This window comes from Meleagris gallopavo, chromosome 10, assembly GCF_905368555.1.
Source record: "Meleagris gallopavo chromosome 10, MGAL_WU_HG_1.1, whole genome shotgun sequence".
In the NCBI taxonomy this organism is placed as follows: Eukaryota; Metazoa; Chordata; class Aves; order Galliformes; family Phasianidae; genus Meleagris; species Meleagris gallopavo.
In genome coordinates this window covers 12,912,347-12,929,697 of record NC_139413.1, presented here as the reverse complement: position 1 = coordinate 12,929,697, position 17,351 = coordinate 12,912,347, and the positions used below count along the sequence as shown (strand labels likewise).

Below are 17,351 nucleotides of genomic sequence, written 5' to 3'. Positions count from 1 at the left end.
GTCGGACGGCGAGAGCGGACAGCGATGCGCGCGGCCCCGCGCCCGTCCTCGGCGTGCGCCGCGCTCTCGCCTGTGCGCATCGGTAGGCGCGCACCGCTGCCCGTCCTCTGGCGCTGCACGGAGCGCAGGCCGGCGCGCGGGAGCGAGCTTTGCCCAGGTACGTATGCGCGTAGCGCCTAACGATGCGTGGAGCAGGAATAGTAATGCTTTACTGCCGCTCACGGTTCTCGGTTTGATTTGTTCTAATGCTTCAGCCCTGGATTTCTGTACGAAGCCTGCGGCACCAGATCTGCGCTCTTCCCGTCCCTGCAGCGTCCAGCTTTGTGCGGACGGCTGAGCGCAGGACTGATCTCGGGCGAGGGGTGCCGTTGCTGGCAAAGCGAGGGTTGCGTTTGGTGATTAGGGAAGAGGGACCTCCGTCAGAGCCGTCCTTCAGCCTAGCAGGTAGGGTCGGCGCGCTCCAGAACTTCTTGGAGCGGTCCGGCGCCGCGGCTCTGTGGATGGTGTGTCAGCCACGTGCCGGTAACCGCTGTGCGCGCCTGCCTCGTGTGCGCGGACACGGGAGATCCAACGCTGCAGTTTTAGCCTCGGAAGCTGGACGGTTCTCTGTCATTTGTCACAAAAACGTGTGCCAGCCATGGGCTCGAGTAACTGCTGCGTCATTTACAAATAAGGTGCGTGCTTCCCAGCTACCGTCCGCCGGCTTAGGAGCTGAGTGAATCCTCCTGATTCATGGCCAGCAGTTCTTCACGTTATGTGCTGTCCTTTCTCACTCGGTACAACGTGTAATTAGGCAATCGTCTGAAGCAGACTATTAAAAGTATTGCCATAGCACGATCTTCCACTCAGATGAGTAACTGTCTTATAGCCAGCCTCACAAAAGCAATTGCTACTTAATCATCACTGACATTTGGAAACAGCAAGGCTTTAATTAATAGTTCTGTTGGGGATGTATAAATCTCAAAAATTATTTTTGCTTTCCACTTAATTAGCTTCACAAAACTAATAATTAGGAACAATAGAGATACGTGACCTTACATTACAGAAGAAAGGAAGAAAGCAATGGGGTCCTCTTTTGGAAAATAACTACTATGTTAAAACAAGTTAGCAAGTTGTACAGGCAATTTAATCCTATTTTTGTCTGTTTTGGTATCTTTCTCCTCTCACGCTTTTTTCAGTGAAAAGAATGTCCTTAATGTAAAATATATCCCAATTTACTACAGGGAGTGTAGATAGCAACTGTTTTTATTTAATAATTTCTTTTTTCAGGGCTTTTCTTACAGCTTCTCTTTGCTCTATTTTTATTTTTATTTTTTCATATTGTAAGAAGTTCTAAGGAGCTGCCCTTTGTTGGGCTTTGTATTCTGAAAAACAATCTTGAAATCTTGGCAGCAGAGAGTAATATGAAAAATTTGAATTTATTTTCATCTTTTTGTGTTATTTCCCCTGTATATGTATACTTCTTTCTATGCTGAATACCTCTGTGAGGATGTTTTGGTGAAATTCATTAAAAACTATTCTAGGCCTGGTAAATTTGGAAGATTTATTTATTTATTTATTTGGTTGAGCAAGTTGTTTAGAAACAAGAGGAAAAGGTAAGAGTGATACGCACCTGTTCCTTGAACTAGGAAACTGAGGATCTGATGATTGTGTGTATACAAAGCAAAGACGCTGAGTTTCAAGGAGTCTAGAAAGGTAACAATAAGCTCCTAGGACAAGTGCTGGAAGTCTTAGTCACTGGGAATTCTGCTTGAATACCAGATATAGCTTTCAAGTAGCATACGCAACTGATTGCAAAGCTTGAGGGAAGAGCCAGAGTTTGGTGAGGCCAGTTAAAATAACTGTTTAAAGACCAAATAGGCAATCTGCAACCTGCAAACCTAAAGCTTTCAGATGTTTTATTACTTTTATTCTTTTTGAAAGCTGAGTGAGCCTGTAAAGATATCATCTGCAGTGTAACACTGCTAATTATGTCTTTTGTATTTCAGTAGGACTTTTTTTTTTTTTTTCCAGTGTGTTTGTGTTCTTTCATATCGCAGCAACTCCCTGCTTACAGTCAGTGTCCTGGAGCAGGAAAATAGCAGGCTCAGTCCTGTAGGAGTTAAGTAGCTCAATAGATGGAGCGGGCAGGTTGCTCTCCATTTGGCTGTGTTGCACACGCAGTCATCAGTTCCCTGTCCAAGTGCCTTGAGAATGCTTTGTCTCAGCATGGGATATGCATGTAAAAGTTAATAATAGAAAGCAGCAACTCTCCTGAAGATTAGCACATTGTGGTCACACTGACTAAATGATGTGAAGCAGGTGAGGTATGAGGTACAAGGAAGACCACAGTTAGTGACAGACAACAGTTCTCAAGTCTGTAAATGAAAAATGCTGCCACTGAATGCAGAATCTATTTGTGTGAGAGAAGCAGTGCAGTCGCCCTGAAGTAATTTGTCAGAAAGTGATGTCAGTGCAGTAATTGCAAAGGCTCTTTCCAGTACTTCTGCTGCATATGCAGAAAGTACCTTTGAACTTTGTCACTGGAGGAGAAATTATCCAGATTTATTCTATGTAACTGATTGCTGTTATCCAAAAGAAAATAACTTCTAAACTCACAGATAGGGGGAAAAAAAAAAAAAAAAAAAAAGCAATACCATTTTTTTTAAATCTGTTTTTTCCTATTTATTATTGTATGAAGAAAAACATGCTGCGGTCCTTTTTGTGTGTGAATGTTCTCTGTGGAATATTCTTACTCGTACATCTGCTGCATGTCTCCAAGAAACTCTTTTCCTGCAACTAAAGTACACCTTGTGTTCATGCTTTCTTAACTGGCACTTTGATTGCTTCATTTCTCCTTCTAATGATAAGTTCTAGAAGTAGGCATAAAAAGTATAATGAATGTAAAATTAATTAAAAAAAAATAAGAAAATGAAGTACTTGTGTTGTTCAGATGATATGTGGCTTTTGGTGCCTTCTTAGATAAATATTTTCTAAATTCCTTGCCCATTTGATGAGTTTTTTCAGGTTGTTCGGTCTGCGATTTTTACTCCAAAGTAACTTAAGGTAGAGTAAGTAGATGAAGTGATTCCGGTCAAAATCTTCATACAGCATTCCTAGAGTTTAATGATATTAGACTAGAAGGCTTGTTCAGGGGATTCTTGCCAGCCCCAGGGAACGTGCCCCGCACATACTTCTTGCACTTGCTTTCTTAAATGTGGTCATTTTGCTGTGTTTTGACTGAGAATGCAGCTCCACAAACATCTCCAGCAGCACAATTGGAGGGTAAACTACCAAAACAGTTCGAGGTTGGGTGACGAAAAGGGCAGGAACCTGTCAGCCAGGCTTTGCCACTGGAAAGATTGCCCTATGGAACAGTTTATCATGTAAAACCTCAGTCATGTTATGTATCTAAATATTCTCAGCTTCTGCAGGATAATTTTGTATGTGAAGGGATTTGGAAGACAAAATGTTATATAAGTGAACAATTTCTGCAGGAAACTTTTTTTTTTTTTTTTACATGCTTCCAATGTTACCTAGAAACTTAAAAGAGAAGTGATATTATGTTCTCTGATTAGAGAAAAAACTTCTGACTGGGTTCCTTATCAATCTTTTCTCATGCTAGAGTTGTAGAGCTGTGTCTGGAAGATTTTAGAACAATACCAGTGTCAAGAATGTTGTGACAAATTCCCCTGTTGGGAAGGGAAGGGACTATTAAAGTTGCGAACTGGAATGCTGTGCACCAGCTAGGGACAAGGTGGAGCAGGCAGCTGGTCAGTGTCCAAGTGAGAGGTGACCTCATGTAATGGCAGCACCAGGGTGTATCAGAGTCAGTCTGGCAAAATGCGTCCCTTTTAGCTCCAGTCACTTTCAATTATTTTGTTTGGACTAAGTTTACTTTTACTTTTTTGTGAGTCAGAAACTTAAAAAGCTGCTATCATTGCAATTATAGTAATGCAATCTTAGAAGCTCTGACTAGTATTTGGGATCAATAACATCTGTATGTTCACATTACAGTTAGTGCTGTGCTTCCTGGCATCACAACATTTCTCATATGTATTTAAGATGTTTCTCGTTTGTTTAAACACAGAAAAAACATTTGCAAACACTTGAACAGTGCTTGACCCCACTGGCTGAAAAGCTGGAACAAAATCTCTCAAATAATGAGATTAATTCTCTAAATTAAATTGCCTTCTTTCTTCCATTCACATTTGCCATTCTTTCCCTTTTAATTTCCAGTAGTGTGCTCTGGTGTCTAATGCTGCCGTCGGTGGCAGACAACAAAGTGGGTGTTAGCTTACAGCTAAATAAGGAAGGTATCCTTCCCTCCAGCTGCCTGCAGATTTTACGTTTCTTTAGAAATACCCAGATTTCCCTTTTTGGCTGTGACAAGTCTCTGTATGTGGTCTGTGGGAATGGGCGGGGAGGGAAGAGGCTGCTTATGGAAGTCTCTCTGGGCCAAAGTACCACCTATGAATTTGCAATCAAAGTAGCAACTTGTAGGAAAAATGTTTTTCTGTGCTATGCACGAGGTACGCTGCTACCAGATGTCCCATCAGCCCTGTCTGACAGCACACCAGCGAGCCAGCATTGCTCCAGTGACCCCACATTTGGTAGCAGCGTGGACATGTTCTGAATGTGGTTTCAGGAAGCATGAACATTCATGGTATACAGCACCAAAAGTGCATACTGCAGCTTGCCCTGATTACTGGGTAGTACACTTAGGGAGCGGTCCTGCAACATAATGTAAACTCGTGTTCTTTGATCTATTCAAAGTGCTGGGAGAAAGAGGCTATTGTTTCACAGCTCAGAAGTACTGAGCAGCCTGGAGATCACTGGCTGCTCAGCCTGGACAAATAAGTTCCTCCCCACTCCCCCCTTTCTTCTTTGTGTATATTTATATTCCTAAAAATAAGTATGGAGTCTGATACTACCTTCCTGGAAATAAATCTTCAAGTCTGCTTATAATGTAAAAAGGAATTTGCAGCGTACTCACTGGTGAGGTTGTAGGATTCTCTTCACGTTTCCTGCTCCACTGAAACTAGTGAGTTCCCATGGATCTGTGAGCAGAATGTGAGGGCACGCATTTGCTTTGCTTTCTTTGGATCCCTGCTGCCAGGAGAAAATTGGCCATTGCTAATGCTGCTGGTGGAGGGAGGCAGCCTTATCTATGACCTCATCCATCAGCTTGCATCAGCATATTCTTCCTCCTCTCAGAGGTACCTGGAAATTAGTACTTGGGTGATGCTGCTGGCATCTCAGGTCTGTTTGTAGGTTCCAGTACTCTGCCCTCAGCATGTTCGGGCTTTAAGGTTTTAATGTTTCTCACCTTTTACGCTCTCTTTATTCCCTGCTTATTAAGATATGAAATGTGATGCCCTCCACAGTAAAGATGAGTTCCTGAGGCGAAAGAGGAAACATTTCTGAGTGGTTAAAATTACGGAAGATCTGGAATTGAATTAGTAAAAGTACTGGAGCTGGAAAAAAAAGGATCATATAAAGAGGGAAGAGATGATGTGCTCTGGTTTTGTTCTGTGCTGTATTTGGTTCTCATTTCTCTCCCTCCCCTTTTTCTTTTGTCTTTACAGTTATATTTTAAAATGTCATTTATTGACTGTTGTTTTGGGGATGCTGCCAGGTATGGCTGGAGGTCTGGGGATTGGTCCAGACCCTGTTAAAGGCAATTTAGTGTAATGACTCCATGAGCTCTCCATGGAAATTGAATTCTTTGTAGGTTACAAAGACTGGTCAAGTTACTTCAGTATTTCAGTTTGTACAAGCCTGTGTATTGATGTTGTAAGACAATATATTAAAAATTTGGAATCCGCCATTCCTTCTTTTGCTATTTTCTGTTTTGTTACGAACATGTAAGAAGTCCAGCAAACTATTAATGAAAAGCTCTCACAGTTAACGATCCAAATAGAACAAGATAACTTGCCTTCTGCACTACATTTTAAGTCTTCAATTATGTGATCAATACACCATTTAAAAACAGGTAATTTTTTGTTTGTTTGTTTGTTTCTCCATCAACCTCAGATGATGCATAATGCTGTTCTCTCAATGAATAAATGAATTAGGAAATTATACACAATTTGCATCAAGTATTGTGAATTTAATGCATGTGCCATGTGGATTGGTCTGTTCCTGTTGTTGTGAATTAAACAATGATAACGAGACAATTGCTTAGAGCTAAGAAATTATGTTAAGTATTTTGCTGACTGACTGTTTAGGTATGACTGAAAAGAAGTAAAACTTATGCTTGAAAACACTCAGGAGATGTCACGGTAGCTCCTGATTTACTAATGCTGGATTAAAGACAAGTTAAAAAAAAAAAAAGTAGAATTTCAAGATAGAGATCTTGCATGAGATTTCATATTATTTTAAGAACACTTTGAAGACAAATTGTTTTCTTTTCTTCTGGACCTTTGAATCTGAGGACTGGTATGATAGGAGATCCCAGCAGTTTTTACACAGGAGTTAGCCATGCCAAGAGTGTGTTCATGCATTGAAATATTTTTGTTTGTTTTGCATCTGATTGAGAAACCATCAGGTAAACTGCAATCGCCTTTCAGAAGTCCTGTCCATGAGAAGTACAGTTTGTTCAAAACAACACGGAGAAGTTCCTGGCTCTGGAATTCCCTTCCCTGTGTGTTTGTTTTGGTAGTCAAGATCAGCATCGGGAGAAGCCGTGATCCTTGCAACTTCCACAGCATGGACAGGGAATGTGTTCTCTTCCAGATTATTTTATTGTTGCAGTATGCAGGAATTACTGGGACGGTTGCTGTACAAATGTAAGATGTCCCTGCTTTAAGGAGATGCAATTATTATTATTTTTTTTTTTAAACAAAGATTAATATTATGTGAAGAGCAGTGTATTGCCTGGCTTCTTGTATTTTCTTTAGGATAATTTGACAAATAAGTGTTTGTTTAGTGCCCAGATTGCCTACATTTGTGATGATTAGCTGTTCTGAGTTCTGAACGTGGTGCACATGCACTGGTGCATGCAGTGAGTCGAATGCTCGCTGTGTGCACGTGGAGTGCACAGCGTCCCTGACCTGTGTGTGGCACAATGCACGTGTGGGCCTTGGGATGGAGCAGCCAGGTCCTCGTACGTGTGGCCTGCTGCCCAAGATAGCTTGGATGTGAAGGCTCTTGCTGTCAGTGGGGTGTTCTTGTTTCTGCTGGGCATAGTTTCCACATAGTTTTTACATGGAAAGAAGAAAGAAGACATTGCCAGAGGATCTCCAGATGTGTAACTCTTGTAACTCCACAAATCAAGTGAACAAGTGCTGAAATGTAGCATCTTTATGAAATCCAGTAGTATTATTGTAGCAAAGTGAGCAGTAAAACAAGAATAAATGTACAACGCTGGACAGAAAGAGTGGTGTTGTAATTGGTGAATATTAAATTTCCAGAAAAATGGCACTGTATACAATTACATGGTGTATTTGTTGCAATTCACAGAGACTTTCTGAACTCATTTACAATGTATACGTGATATGTTTTTATGTTGACACTTCCACCTTAGCTTTACTTATACATATTACATAGACAATGAGATTATTTTTCTTGTTTTCTTAACTCATTATTTATTGTCTTTGTATATTCAGTTTCTTTCCTAATATTTGTAGATATCTGAGTAAGTTGACCAGAGTGAGTGCTGCTTGTCTGTAAAAAAAAAAAAAAAAAAAAAAAAAAAGTTTATGGTGTTTGAATAGTGTCAGTGGAAATGGAGGCCTAAAAACTTTCCCCGCTGGGTCTGAAAGGAAAGCTTTAGTTCTGTGTTTCAGCATGAAATGATGTAAATTCAGTGTTTCTTCTCTTTTTATATCTTTCTTACCAGGGCTGCTGTTTAGATAAGAGATTTGCAAGTTAAAGGACAGAGCACGAGCTCCTTCACGTGACCAGAGCTGCACAGGGACTTGTTTGAAATAATGTCCAGATCAAGGCTGTAGACAGAAGGAAAATCTCTAAACCTGCTGGTAGCAATGGAAACTAAGAATTAAACTCTAGGTAAGAAGCTCATAATTGGTAAGAGTGCCAATAAAAATTTGTTTTAAATAAATTACAGCATTAACAATTCCACAGCAGGATTTTTGCAAAAAAATATTATCAGCAAAAAATAAAGAGTAGTACATTCTGGAGCTTTGAAACAGATACATTTAGGTCATAAAGTATACTTGCTTTAGAAGCAATGTATTATCACCATTAACATTTACTCCCCAAAAAGAAATTTAAAAGGCTTAATATGTAAGAGATCAATTTAAAGATCATGTTGTTTTCTGAAAAGTTTACAGTAACTGTAAATATTTTTCAATATTGTATTAGCAAACTGTATGGGGCTGCTGAATCAGGGCCTGAACCTCTGATTGATCACCTGAGGCGAGCAATGAGTCAGCCATGGGAGCACAGGTGAAGGCAATTCACCTGTGCTGCAGGAAGGGGTGGAGCCTGGCTGCACCTCTCCTAGACCCATTTAAGAGCTGACTGCCAGGGGGGAAGGATCTCTTCTGGAGATCTGCTCCATCGGAGTCTATTTCACGAGCCCAGGATAGGGTGAGCGTTTTTTCTTTTCTTATTCCAATATAATAATTACATCAGCCAAGCTCCTGGATATACTATACCATCTGTATATTCATTGATTGTACACTGCTATACCATAACACCGGTATATTTATTAATTGTACAGCAAACCATGTAGAAATTTTTTTTTTTTTTTTAAATTCAGGATATTTAAAATGGATTTCAATAGCATTTAGACATAAGTAACGTGCGTGCAGGAGGTTTTGTTATTTCTTTGTGCTGCTGAGTAGTTTTCCTTCATTTCCTCAAGACTCACAGACCAGCAAAGGGTGGAAAACTCAGGGAAAAGAATAGATTTGCTTTTGTAGAATCTTAAAAATTGACCAAAATACTTGGGAGGAGCTGTATTGTCTGAAGAAACTATATAACACTTTCAGATTAAAGACATTTTAATGTCAGATATGTTATAAACCTATCTTTTTGCACCATGGTACGTTCTGAAAAAGGCCTCGTTGGATGCAGGGAGCTGCTATGGCATGTGCCAAAGCTGAGACTGATCTACGAGAGGCTTAGAAGCTGCCTTTAGCATGCAGATGAGTGATACTCTCCCAAGTGTGCATTCTCCCTCATTACCTGATGTGCTGCTTCTGAACATCTGATGCTGTCATGTACAATGGAATACCTAGGGTGAACACGTGGTTTTATTCTCTACTTAAATTATGCTAATTTTAATTAACAGCCTGCCTATTAAAGAGGCATTGCTTTCTGACCCTTTGCATGTTGAATGGCTGGGAAATAATTTGCTTGGTTGTAGTGCTGCTTGGCTCCAATTTCATGCTTTTCAATTGCATGCCATTACAAAATACATCTCCCATTTTCTGCTGTTCTGACATCACCAAATTCCAGTCGCTACCCCATTCCACAGTGCTCTTGTTGCTAAGAGCGTCAGCTATCACAATGCAGAAGGAAATATATGCATGCAAAGAAAATAGTCTTGAATGATTTCAGGCTCCCTCCTGCTGCTTTCAGGATTAGGGAATCTCGTGGATTAGGGAACCAAGTAGCAGCATTAATTTCAGAGCTCTCTAGGTTAAGCCTTTGGGAATTGAAAAACCCTTAGTTTGCTGATCCTAAGGATGCATCCAGGTGCAGCATTGTTTATTAAAGGGCAAAGGGCATAAGTGACAAAGCTGCAGTGCTGCCTTTATTACTTCATTGCTCAGATGTGTCTTTCGGGGACATCAGGGGAAAGAAAATGCATGGAGAAGTGTGAGGCCAATAGTGATAGAAGAAAATACTGTGACAGAAAAGGAAAAGGGGAGAGGAAATAGAGGATAAAGCAGGAAAGGCAAAAAGAAAAAAAAACACAAACTGGTGTAATGCAGTTTGATGTTTTTTCATAGTGCTGACATGATGTGTCAGCGTAGCAGTTTGTACCGCAGGATGATAAACTCACCCTACGCTGTTTTACAGGTCCTCAGTAGCTTCTGGATGGTTATACTTGGGACAGTATCACCAGTAGAGAGGGTAATGCTGCAGGTGAGGTGTAACTAAATGAAGGAGACAGCGTGTGTTGAGAGATAAATGGAGAAGACAGAAAAACTGGAAGAAAAACTGAAGAAGGGTGGCTGAGATATAGGAAGAGGTTAGCGACCAGACAGCTTTCCAGAACAAGCCTTTGTTTGAGCACTGAGAGAGTAAGTACTGCTGTCAGAAATGCTGTTTCAAATGGGGAGGTGACTGGAGCTAGGAGAGCTGAATTAACTGATCTGAGATGGAAAAGGGAGCGTGTGTTTAGAGGAAATAAACTAGTGCAGGAGAAAACTAAGATATTGTTTAATACACTGTTACTCAAATATGTGACAAGAAATGATATAGTGACCTGTGCTGGAAAGGTAAGATTTACATTCCATGGTACTTAATCTGAATGTGTGTAACACAGCATGCATCGATGTACAAAACATGTGTGCTGTGTGGAAAGAGAAGATATTGTACTGAGCTGCATACTTGCCTGAAAAAAAGTAACTGGGAACATGCAGAGCATATGTGGGGAAGCATACAGAAACAGTGTGTTTTCTCTATGCATTTTTTGTTTTTGGGCTGTGGGGAAGGTGTGGTAGGAGAAGGAGTTGTGTTGTTATTTTTTAAATGGCACCTTTTTTCTGATTTGCAATCACCATTTCCCTGCCATTTTCCAGCTATTTTAGCTAAGACCAAATTTAGATCCTTTCTTTTCAGTGTCTTTTCAGCCATGGGTTGTCTATATTAAATGCTGTAACATTAGCTGCCTACAGTTACTGTGATTATACTCCAGGGGTGGCCTGAGCAATTTTCGGACAATGGAGTTGGCTCTTTTCTTAAGCATACCAGTCTAACTGTTGGCTTCAGTGCAGTTGCTCTTGATTCACAACATTGTGAAAGGAGAATTGTGCTTGCTCTTTCATACATTCCTTCATCTCCACGATGTTTTTGCTTACATGTATAATTGATTCTCTGGGAATATCTCCTGCTGCTGACAGGTAGATTTCCTAAGATGAAAATAAATTTAAGCTTTTTTTAAGTTACTGAATTCAATCCATTGCTGCTATAACACCATGCTATATAATTTCTTTCATAAACTGATCAGGTTGTGCTTTAAACATTAAGGTTCTATTCTTAATTTGGATGGAAAGGTTAGTCATGTCCTAAGTTCAAAGCCAGAACTGAAATAATTTTCAGCTGCTGTGGAAGTACTGTGCTTTCTCACATATGCCTCACTTTTCAGTATGGTGGCTGTGATAAAAGTTTCACACTCTGCAGAGGCAAGCTCAGCTCTGAGACAACACAGTTCTGAAATAACAGGCGTACTTAGAAAGGGCGCCATGGGGTTTTCTATTCATTGTCACCTCTCAGATTTTAGTAGGAGGTACAAGCCATCATCTGACAACAAATTTCTGCCATACCTGGAGTGCTACTCTGTTTGTCAGTTACAGAAGGAGAAGGATATGGAATAGGTGTGTAAAACTTGGCTGAAGATGAGCTGCTACTTTTCTTTGACAACCCATCTTAGCAGATCCACTCCATTTCAGCCAGATTTGTTCCTCATTTGTTGAATTTTTTAGCTAGTTGGCATGAAGCTTAAGATCATCAGTGTAACCAAGAGGTTTTGTTGCATGGATGAAAGGAGTCCATTTTTTTTTTTCTCTTAGGTAGTGTAAATAAGAGGATTTAACTGAAACCAACAGAATGCTGTTATTGTAGTACCTCCATGTCTTCCCTGCCTTCCCAATGCTCTTTCAGCATATCTGCTCTTTTATGAAGATGGAAAATAATTTCTTTTTCTTGCCCCTTGTTCCTTTATCTCTATGCTACACCTCAGCTTAGCAACTCTGTTGTCCTTACTTCCTTTCCCAGCTGAAGCTTTGCTCCAGGAGTTAAATTTGTTATTGGGAAATGTCTTGACAGTTACTATTACTGGGGCAACCGCAAAGGGAGTGATAAAAATGCGCATAAGGCATATAGAAGCCAGTTGGCTATGTCACTACTGTGGTTACTGTTTATCCCACCCTTTGGGTACTGTATTTCCAATGCAAATAACAGGTGCACTAGATGCAGCAGCAGGCCTCCTAGCAGTGCTTGGTGCAAATGCTCTGAGTGGTTGTGCTGTGAGTTCATCAGTGACTTAGATGCTGGACAAGAAGGTGTACAAAGTAAATTTGTGGATAACACTAGACTGGGAGGAATCTAGTTGAATCCCTCAAGGATGGAGAGGCCTTGCAGACAGACCTTGGCAAATTAGGGAGCTGCATGAAGTTGAACAAGAGCAAGTACCAGATTGTGCACCTGGGACAGGGCAACTCTGGATATGTGTACAGACTAGGGGATGAGAGGCTGGAAGGCAGGTCCATAGAAAGGGATCTGGGGTTTCTGACTGATGGCGCATTGAATATCAGTCAGCAATGTGTGCTGGCAGCCAACGGGACAGTTGTACCCTGGTGTGCATCAGGACCAACACTGCCATCAAGCAAGAGGAGGGGTTGTCTTGTTTTGCTCTGTGCTGTGCAACCTCACCTCTGTGAGCACTGTGTGGAGATTTCGATGCCACAATATCAGAAGGATGGAAAGCTATGAGAGAGCATCCAGAGAAGGACTACAAAGATGTTGAAGGATCTGGAGGTCAAGGCATATGTGGAGCAGCTAAGACCCCTGAGTTTGCTCAGCCCAGAACAGTGGCTGAGGGAGGCTTCGTGGTGGCCGCAGCTCCTCACAAGGAGCAGATGGGCAGTGCTGAGTTCTGCTGTCTCTGACAGAGCCCGAGGGAATGGCATGGAGCTGAGCCAGGGGAGGGGTAGGTGGGGGTTAGGAGCAGGGTCTGCACTAGAGGGCAGCAGGCATTATCTCCAAACCTGCATGAGTTCAGGAAGCTTTTGGTCAGCACTGTCAGACATAGGGTTTGGGTCCTGTCTGGAGTCAGGAATTGGACTCTGATCCTTCCAACTCAGGATATTTCTGTGATTCATGCAACACTTTATGAGAGTGTAAAGTTACTATCTTGATTTTGTTGGAGTTTCCTTGCCCATGCAATACTGGCATAGTGTGTTTGCACAGAATACTTCTTGGGGTTTGCTGGATGTAGGACATCTAAGTTGAAGCTGCTGAAAATATGCAGTAACATCCAATTCTAAATGTATAGGCAGTGCTCAGAATCTTCCTGCAGGACATTTCTAGCTGAAAAAGAGGACAGATAACCAAACTAAGTTAGCCTGAGCACACAGTAACCATATTTAAACATGTCTACAGCCTTTTCTTCTGCTGCAATGCCTTTGTACCTCCTTAGCCGGTTCTCTTTTATCTGCAAATCCTTTTTGTCAAAAGGATGAGAGAGATCCCACAGGGAGAGCAGTTGCCAGCCAGGAATTCTCAGTGCATCATCATCTGTCAGCTTTCCAGTCAGCTTTGCTCAACAAAGCACATGTGGCTGTTGAAAGACAGCATTGCTCCTGGTGTTCAACAGTGCTCATTGTGGGCCAAGATGAAAGCAGCGAGGCAGGTCAGACGAGTTTCACCCACACGCTGTGCTGGCCCAAAGGAATTGTTTGGTAAGATGTGTACTACACAGGCCTGATATAGAGGTCTGGGGAGTGACTGGTTTGTCTTCTAAATGCTTCCTAACTCTGTAGGTGATGAGTTATTTTGAGGTTTAAAACTCTGATAGGTGGTCTGGCAGTTATCTGTTCAGATTAAGACACTACCATGTTCGTCTGCCTGCTTTACCCTGCTGCTTGGTACTACCACACTGATGGAAGAGCCTCCAGGTCACAAGCTGGCATATTAAACAATTACCTCCTTTAATTGTTGTGCTCTGCTAGAGCAATCATGACCTCAGGCAGCTGGGAGAAAGAACACCTTAAGACAAGGCTTAAGAAATATACCAGAGCTCGTTGGTCAGAGCCTCTGGTTGTGAGCTGTAAGCAGAAAGTCTTTGCCAGACCTGCCTCTCCGTGTCCCTGCAGGCTTGAGAACAGCCATTGCTGCCTTTGCTGGTGCCACAGACTTTTGGTCACCCCAGAGGCCTACTGCTCATTTGAATGGAAGATGCAGTCATTGTAGTCATTTTGCTTAGGAAGGGCAAGGTATATACAAAATATGTACAGAGAAGCACATACAGGGTATGCACAAAGAAATTTTAAATTTGGTGATACAGGACTAAGCAAAAATTGAGGCCTGCTCATTGGAAAGTGAATTTCTGAAGAAAATACTCTTCAGACTTTTCTAGTTTGCCATTTTGAAAGTGGTTTATGATCCCACCATACTGTTCTTAGGTTTTATTGGCTCTTCTGTTTCATCAGAAACCCTAGACATGCATAATAGAGGGCAGGTTGAAATATTCCACTCTATGAAGAATAAGTTGATACAACAGAGTAAAATATGCGAGTTTTTTTAATCCCAATTTTGTTAAGAAATTTTGTGTATGTGCTATTGCTGTGTTTTTTTTTTTTTTTTTTTTGTCCATCTGTTTGATGCTGGAAGAAGGTTGGAAGCAGGATTAAGATCTCCTGCTTTACTCAGCTGAGTATGTCATGTGGAATTTTGTTACCAAAATGCTGCAGGAGTCGGTCAGCTGTAGGACACAAGTCCAGCTGAAGTCAAGCTTCAGCAATCCGGGTCTTTACACAGATTCTTACCTGGTGGTTGATTTATTAGTTCAGCAATGGATTAAGCTTTAAAGAACTACAGGTGCTGGGGATGTGCCCTGCCCACCTCCTACAGGTTTCCAGTAAGGCAATGTCAGTTTCGCTTCTGTCTTTGAGCCTTTGCATTCCTGCTGTGAGAGACATCTTGCAAGAGAGATTAACAAGCACAGCTGGGATAGATGGTTTCTTGGGCAACGGCAGCTGATCCTTTTGCAATGTACATCTGAATTCCTTAATGTTATATTTGTTGAGAGAACTTATACTTTTTTTTTTTATCTTAAAGATTGGACATCCTTGCTGGAAAAAGGAAGTTAAAGTGGTTTAGGATGCATTTGATAAAGGTTTCAAAAGGAAGCAATTCTGAGCATTTTGTTTCCTGCTTGGTAAGATTTACCATTTCCTGGAAGAAGTTAACCAAGTCCATTAATCTTCATAGTATTTAATTTTGTTAATGCAATTTTGCTTTGATTTTTTTTTTTTAAATACGGTGTAACGGCTCAAAGATGCAAAATGAATAATAATTTAAACAAAATCAGAGCATTTGATTTCAAAACCAGCAAGTATCAGCAGTACCTGCACTCTGCACGACCCAGGATCACGGGTACTGCACCCTTCATACGTACGGTGTGGTCGAGGAACATTTTTCCCATGAAATATTTTCGGCGGTGGGGCTAGAGAAAGGCGCGGTGACTGGAATTCTGTCGAAGGGCGAAACGCTCTGCATAGCAGCCCTTTTTCCTCCCTCGACACGTAAGCCATTCTCAGCCCCGCGCATTTAGCAGAATTTGGGGTCCAGAGTCCAGAGCGGCGCATCGAGCCGGCAGCCTGCGGAGAGGCGGTGAGAGCGCTCGGGGGGGCGGGCGCGGTGCTGTCGGGAAGCCCCAGGGAGGGAGGGAGGCAGCGGCACGGCCGTCTCCCGCGGCTGACAGCGAGCGGTGCGGCCGTTCCGGTTCGCGTTGGGCTTTTGGCTCGGTGCGGCAACGCCACCGCGGCGTGGCGCTGCGGTGTGCCCGCACCCCGCCGCTACCGCAGCCGCCGCCGCGCCCCGGTCCGCCGTGCCCGTCGGCGCCGCCTCCCGCGGGCGCGGTCCGCCGAGGGCTGCGGGGCCGGGGTCGGGGGAGCCGCCCTCCCCTGGCGGAGCCCCGCGGCAGGTGGCGGCTCGGCCGCTTTAAGGCTGCGCCTGCCGTAACCCGAGCATCCCGTGCGGGAAGGGCCGGTCTTGCCGCCGCCGAGAGGCACGGCTGCAGCTCGGCCCCGGTAGCTCCGCTAGCCCCGCTTTCAGGTGCGGCGGTCGGGAAGAGTGGGCGCTCACACCAATTCTGTCTCCCCTCCCGGCTCAGTTAGCCGGCGAGGACGAGCGGACCGAGGTTGCGGAGCGGAGGTAAAGGCGCAGGGGCGGCGCAGCTCAGCCCCTTCGTTCCCACCCCTGCCGGGCTGCGCGGCGGCTTCCTCCCTCCTTCCCTCCCTCTCTCTGTCTCGGCGACCGTCCCGCACTGAGCCGCCCCCAGCCCGCGGGCCGCAGCTGGCGGCGCTGGGGGCCGTAGCAGCGCGGAGCGCAGCGGACGTCTTCCTCCCGCGGCCGACAGCAGGGTGGCCCTCCGCTCGGGCCGGCCCTGCCCCTGCCCTTACCCCCCCCCGCGGGGTCCCGCCGCTCCCGGCTGAGTGCACTTCGAGGTAACGCGGCCCCGGGCCGCTGCTCGCGCGTTCCTGCGGGGCTCCGGTGCCGCGCCTCGGGACCGCTCCGAGAAGTTCTCTCTTTCCTACCTTCTTTGTTTTCCCCCTTGCTTCCCCGCTGAGAACTTCTCGCAGTGTGTGAGGAGATGAATGTTTCGGATAAATGACATAGCAACACGTAGCTCGCCTCGGTACCAAACTGCGTCGCGTCGGGTCGCTGCCACGGCGCTCCGGAGCATAGTCGTAAGTGGAGCTTGGCGTGTAAATGTCCTTACATAGAACAGGGAATGTCTTAAGCTATAATTGTTATTGCTTTTCTTCGTGTCTCCCTTCTTCTGCTGCGATGTGGTAGGGATATTTCCTGCATTTCCTACTGAGCTGAGCTAACAAGTGCAGTCCCAAGCTAATCAGGGCAATAGAAAATGCAGTTCAGACCCAACGGCACTCGAGCATTGCAGCTGGTTTATTATTAGGTTTATTATAATGTGTGCCAACAGTCAGCAGTACCACAGCGTTCTTTGGAAATTACCATAGTAAGGTTTACAAAGGTTGGGTTGAGCTGTGAGTTTTAACCAAACCAGGAGAGCACGGTGCTGAGCGGAATGCCTTGGTATTGCAGTTTTACCACGTTATCTTGTTTGGAAAGTGATCCTGTTTGTCTTGCAGTCCAGCCTGGCAGAGGTGAGGGCTGTGGGCCTTGTGCCTCTATACTGGGTCTGTGGCAGAGCAGCATGTCTTACCGTTCTGATGGGAAAGGCTGATGTGAGCAGAGGAACACCAATCTGAGCAGGACATAAATGCCGAGTGCCATTGATGGCACAAGTGCTGGGTAACTCTCCTCCTCCTTTATGCTCTCAGTAAGTGCTGGCCTCTTGCTATCAGAAGTTGCTAATTGTTTCATACGGGGGGTGAATGAATTCTGAGTTTATATATGTCTATTTAATGGTTTTCTTCTCTGTTTTTTTCCCCGACTTTCAAGTTGAAACAGAATGTGAGGAAAAG

General features: G+C 43.6%; 1 protein-coding gene and 1 long non-coding RNA gene across 9 annotated transcripts in view; one reads left to right on the top strand and one right to left on the bottom strand.

Moving 5' to 3' along the window:
- Positions 1 to 19: 19 nt before the first annotated feature.
- TLCD4 (TLC domain containing 4) overlaps positions 20 to 17,351 on the top strand; it is a 42,070-nt gene continuing 24,738 nt past the window's right edge. For 2 of the 8 annotated variants that reach the window (XM_085231884.1, XM_085231885.1), the window contains exon 1: positions 15,498 to 16,056. The gene's annotated coding sequence lies outside the window, so the exon portion shown is untranslated. Of the gene's footprint in view, positions 158 to 7,822; positions 7,993 to 9,975; positions 10,200 to 15,497; positions 16,350 to 16,453; positions 16,593 to 17,067; positions 17,207 to 17,351 lie in introns of those variants that run through there. The other 6 variants (XM_085231886.1, XM_085231887.1, XM_085231883.1 and 3 more) reach the window with 6 other exon arrangements.
- Positions 7,653 to 16,576, bottom strand: LOC146543708 (uncharacterized). Its single transcript, XR_014885290.1, has 2 exons — positions 16,440 to 16,576; positions 7,653 to 15,500 (listed from the first exon to the last, which is right to left on the bottom strand). It is a non-coding gene; the product is annotated as an uncharacterized LOC146543708 (long non-coding RNA).